This window comes from Nilaparvata lugens, chromosome 2 (genome assembly GCF_014356525.2).
Source record: "Nilaparvata lugens isolate BPH chromosome 2, ASM1435652v1, whole genome shotgun sequence".
Lineage (NCBI taxonomy): Eukaryota > Metazoa > Arthropoda > Insecta > Hemiptera > Delphacidae > Nilaparvata > Nilaparvata lugens.
In genome coordinates this window covers 82,674,258-82,680,769 of record NC_052505.1, presented here as the reverse complement: position 1 = coordinate 82,680,769, position 6,512 = coordinate 82,674,258, and positions in this window count along the sequence as shown.

The following is a 6,512-nucleotide window of genomic DNA, read 5'->3' as shown; positions in this document are numbered from 1 at the left end:
TTGATATTAGTCACTGACATATTTTTTGTGAATTTTAGATGCTGGAAACAATGCAGTTTTTGCAAGGCTAGGAAGCCAGCCGTTTATGCCAGCATTGATTCAGGCATGTCCAATTGAAGGTATGAGCAGAGACAATGTAAGTAGCTTCCAGAAGGCTGAATTGATCATATCCTCGACATTATTAGAATTACAGACATTTTTGGAAATTCACATATTTTTTCCGCCATCTTTTTTCCTATGATGACAAACATTTTTGAGATTGCCATCATGGATAATCTCTTTCCACACATCATTACAAAGATATCGATATCATTCCAAGTCTGAAACTTCGAGGAGTCATGAGTTACACGGTTATCTAATTGTTGGGATTGGCATTGGTAGAAAAGCGTGTTTTCTGATGCAAACAGTACTTTTCTCTCTTTTTCCGATGACTTTCCAGCCGTGGAATATGGACTTACAGCCTCCTACCAGATGTCATTTGACCAGTTATCTAATTGACACGGTATCTAATTGTTGGGATTGGCATTTGGTAGAAAAGCGTGTTTTCTGATGCAAACAGTACTTTTCTCTCTTTTCCGATGACTTTCCAGCCGTAGAATATGGACTTACAGCCTCCACACACAATGTCATTTGACCAGCACCCTTTGAACAGCTGTGGCAACTTAGGTCTGTTGTTATTCGATTCCATTTGTTTATCTAGTTATTTCGACAACTGTTATTATATTTAATTTATGTTATTTTAAAATTAAATTGTGATAGTAGGTTTACAAAATGCCCCGAGTGTATAAAACCTGTTCTTGGAACAAAACTGTGTAAAAAATATGATGGAAATGTGATGTTAGCTGCAATAAAGACATCGACATCCTACAAACAGAAACTCATTATTATTATTATAAAAGTAGGCGAAAGCTACAGAGAAGGAGGGAAGAAATTTAATCTGGATCATACGTGGTTTATAAATATAATAAAAAAAATTAAAATAAAGAAACAATTAAACAAAAAGGAGAACAAACATGCTGACTGCTGCAGAAGAAGAGACAATTATTGACATCTTATCTCAAATTAATTTTTTTCATGTTTAGTATTATTATGAATGAACATTTTACATTCAATCAAATCTTTAATTGATGTTTTGAATCTTGAAATAGAATCTTTAACATTCTACACCTTTATTCTATTTGAATTTAATTCGAACTAGTTTTAATAAATCCAAATTGAATCAATATTATCAGATTAATCAAAATAATTGATGATAAATATTTCTATAAAGCGAAATATTCTTTCTATTCACCCAGAAATGGTTTTAAAGCAACAGAATCTATATTATCAAGGTAAGACATATATGGTGTTGCTACTATTCACACCAACTGGCAGGTGAACAGCAACAGGCATGTTTTCATGATTTTTTAATAATGGTATTTATTATCAATTATTAATGCTGATATTGAATCTACAGCTAAAGTATAAATATTTGGGCGTTATAGTTGACGATAAATTAAAATAGTCAGAACACATAAACCACTTGAAAAACAAAATCCGGAGATCTATTTACATATTCCTAAACCTACGCCAATTTCTAACAATAGATGATTTGAGAAAAGTTTATTTTGCTTACGTCCAATCTGTGATAACTGCCGGAATTTTAGCCTATGGAGGGGCGTACAAATCCATACTCAATCCTCTACTCATTACACAGAAACGAATTATTAAAACAGCTCTGAATAAAACCATTCGAACGCCAACAAATGAAATATAATTATGATGAGTTCAATGTTCTAGATATTCGACGATTGTATGTCAAGTGTTTACTTCTTTACATTCGCTTAAATAGTAACAATATGTTCAAAAAAATAACTCTTAATCGCAAACACGCTCAGCATACTCATTAGGCATTGAAATTCCGAGACTTATAGAAATCATTCAACAACAAAACCCATTACATTGCACATATTTTATACAGAAACATGCCAACCATCCTCCGTAATGTTCATAACTGTACACCCTATATGTACAAAAATACATTAAAATATGGTTGAGGGAGATAGGAAGGGAAAAATAGAGCTCATGATCCATTCCAGCTATCAACAATAATTATATAAACTCGTGATCAGCTGTATGTTCTAGTTATTCATATCAAACATTTTCAATAATTTCAATGGTTGTTCAATGTTTTAACTGACTATATATATGAACTGATTTTCTACTTCAACTATTATCATATTATTCTCCTTGAATATCATATTTCATCTAGAATGATTGGGGCACTTTTTCAAGCTATTCTTCATTAGTATATTTTCTAAATTTATCTAAACATAAATTTATACTACTCTAGTTTATTTACTGCATGTATGTACCAATTTGTTATTAAATTGAATTATTTGTTTTTTTTAAAGCAATTATTCATCTACTTATATTATTTTTTTCTCTAAAAATAGACTCCTAGCTTAACTATCTAGTACAATACCGCAGGTAACTAACAGATATTACAATATTATTCATCTATAAAAAATATCCTTACCTTATGCCACAATTATTATACTTTTTTTAAAAACCAGACTCTTTCCACACAAGGCTACAGCCTTCGTGGAGGAGAAGCATGATATTTCTTTTTTCTTCACAATTTTTGTATGACTGTATTTTAATTTTGTGAATATTGCTAATATCTACTCTAGTTGTTAGTGTCTAAGATTAGTAAGTAGGTATATAATAAAATCATTACAAATGTGATGTGTACACCATTGTTTGTAATTTTTCAAAGCAATAAAAATAATTGATTGATTTGAGATTAAACTTTAATCATGATAGAAACATTTTCAATTGTGCTGAATAGTGAGCAGTTGTGTTTTTCTGGCTCTAATTTTGTAAAATTACTCAAAAAATTTCCAATTAATGGTGATTTGAGTCTGATATTTTTGTTTTTTATTCTGTTTTCATCAGTCAAAATTTGAAAATCTTAGTTTTCGTTGTTTTTTGAGTGAAAATGAACTAAATTTTAGTAAAGTGAAATCATAACCCTATTTTGGACTTTTAAAATGTTATCTAAATTTAGGAGAGAAATGGTACAAGGAGTATCCTTATTTTCTCCCCCAATCAGTGCTCTTTGTGAAAAATATAAATAGATATAAATTATCAGTATTCTTCAGTTATTAACATGAAAACGTAAAAAACTGTTGCTATTCACACCCCATTTTACGCTACCTAGTCTAATTTTTTGCACTAATTGACTCTTCTTTAACAATCATGCTCCATTTTGCAGTTGGAGGAGGATGTCAGTGAACATCTGGTGCATTGATAATGATAACTTCTCAACAACAAACCAATGAAGAGCATCTGTGTGATAGTTACAATGAATAAATCGGCTGCAAGAAATTATGGCTCTATTCGAAGAATATATGCCATTGGATTTGGTGGTAGTGGATCTGATTGTCAGCATCCTCGCCGCTGACGATGTCTGAGAGATTTTCGTGATATAAAATAGAAACAATCTGGTGTGGCGCACTCACACAACTTCCCTTCCGTTATGAGAAATTAACACCTGACGCCAGTGTGCACGCGCATCTCAAGTCTACTTATAAACAAAGATCTGAGCAGTGGTGACAGGACCATAAACGCTGGAGACATACGAGGTCTGCGATCTCTTCATAGTGAATTCATTTAATAGAATCAACAGTTGCCAACAGTTTGCAATTGAAATAATAACATTTTATCGAATTTCGAGCTTATTTTCAATTTTAGGTGAAAATATTACTGAACATTAATTGTAGAGATTTTCATGCTTAATCTTTTCCACTCAATTTTTTTTGTTTAAATTTTATCTGAAGCCTGATAATTGGGAATCTAAATCGAACTTTGCATAGATGGGGCGGAGCTCTAAATTTTTTACAGATACCGGTATGAGACTTGTGGCAGTTGATAGAGCTTATCAATTACTATTTTTGGTATAAATTAAATCGAAATCGTTGGAGCCGTTTTTGAGAAAATCGCGAAAACCCCTGTTTTTGACAACATTTTTGCCATTCAGCCGCCATCTTGAATTGCATTTGATCGAAATTGTTCGTGTCGGATCCTTATATTTAAGGACCTAAGTTCCAAATTTCAAGTCATTCCGTTAATTGGGAGATGAGAATCGTGTACACAGACGCACATACAATCACTATATACACACACACACACACACCAACAGACCAATACCCAAAAACAACTTTTTTGGACTCAGGGGACCTTGAAACGTATAGAAATTTGGAAATTGGTGTACCTTAATTTTTTTCGGAAAGCAATACTTTCCTTATCTATGGTAATAGGGCAAGGAAGGTAAAATTAATTACGAAAAGCACTCGAATGGTGAGCATAAAACAATGTTATACATCAAATACTGAATACTGAATACTGACACTGATACTGAAGCAGGTGAGGAGACCTGCTGCCCACCCATCACAGGGCTAGCACCGCCAATGATAGGTGGAGTATGTGGTCGGATATATATATTTTTATATATGTATATATATATATTTTGGACGAAAATTGAACTTGAACGTTTTACAGTAGAAACATTACGTATTTTTTGGACATTTTATTAATTTATCAAAATTTGGGAATATGATAGGTTTGGGCCAAGCCTGTTGTTCCTTCCTAATCATATTTATATGATTCTTGATTCTGTCCACGAATCAATAAATAAATAAATGATACAATAAGCTGGACTAATTTACAAAATTAAGATTGACCACTTATTTTCTACATCAACTGTTTGATTTAACTTAAAAAAAGCAGATGATAAATAAAAAAAGTTTCTTGTTTGAAAAAATTAGAAAAAGGTTTTCAATTTGGACTTTGATGAAAACGAAGTGAGATCTGAATATTGAACAATCAAATTACAATTTAAAAAAAAGGTATTCACAGTTGTTTGAGTTGTGATGTATTGAAGAGGTATAAACTCAGAGATTCGGGATGATGGAAGGTTCGTTAATTTTATTGTGAATCATTGTAGCTTTGTTTCATTTTATTAGAATTTTAAAAGGAGCCGATGCCTGTCCAAGACACAGAAAAACATATTCGTTGATGGCCACATTTTTTTTTAATGTAGGCTAAATCCAAAATGTAGGCACAATCCAAAATGAAGAAGGCATCTGTGATTGGAAAGGGGACAAAATGAACAGGCCTATGAGGATTCTTCCAAGTCTTGGTAGTATGCATCAGAGTTAAACACTGATAAAAATTGATCAAATAATGTACCTCAGCTGTGATGCTTGGAGAGTATATGGGGAGAGTAAATATGTATCGATCTGAGTGTTTAAAAACACAATCGATGATGGTAAGACTGAATTATTCCTTCATTTCTCTACATCATGTCCGAATTATCATCACCTGAAAACTGATTTGCCGCTTAAAGGTGACCGGAACAGCAGCAACATGTCTGGATTCCTGTCCAGAATTATTTGAACCAGCAGTTGGCAGGCATTGCTGAAGTTGAGCGGATCCTGAGGGAACGATTTGGCTGGACTCAAGAGAGCAATATCTCCTAGAATTGATGACAACAACTCAGAGACCAGATGAGACAGTAAGAGCCTTTGCAGATAGGTGCAGAATCCTGGGACAACGAGCCATGCCAACACAAACTGCTCCTGGTCAACGGGATTGGGAACGAGCATAAATAATCCTGACATCTTTCATTTGAGGATTGAAGAGCCAAGCTGCGACAATGCTCAAGTTGTATCCACCAGCCAACCTGGAGGCAGCTATTAAGATCGGAGAGTGGATGGAGGGGATTGCTTGCAGACCCTCTCAATCAAATAATGCCAACATCTTTGTAGTGACGGATCTATGAAAATGTGTATTGTGTGTTTTCTAATATTGCAATTAAAGTTTTTAAAAAATTGAATTTACCCATTAAAAACCTTTTTGTAATACAAAAATTCATCATAAAGACAATTTTAAAGAAACCTAGAACTTATGATAGTAAGATTTTGTTCAGTGAATTTGATGTTAAAACTATACGACAGTTATATCTTAGTTGCATAACAAATTCCAGTTTTAAAAACGAGCATAATTTCCCTCTAGCCGATGACATACATTATAATCTTAGACCTAATACAATAAGAAAATATGAAATATATAACACCAACTCAGCTCTTCTTAGAAGGCAACTTTACTACATTAGCAGTAAATTCATAAATAAAATAAATTTTATTTTTCATGAACATCACACTCTTTCTGGTTTAAAACAATAATTTATTCGAGTGATCATAGTAACCAGCTTAGCAACATAGTTAAACGTTTTTGGGTGTAAATTTCAAATTTCATATTTGGATTGTTTTTATGCGATAAATAACAATTTGAAGCAATTTTGGACATTGTATTGATGAAGATGACTTTGAAAATGTTTTTTTTTTTTCTGTGAAAATTGAGTTTCCTCAGAATTGTTCCAGCAATCAGATTTTCTACTTAATTGTGAGTGTAACGCTAGTTCGCCTCTATGGTGCACATTGGGTAACGCTAAATAGACTAGCAAATAA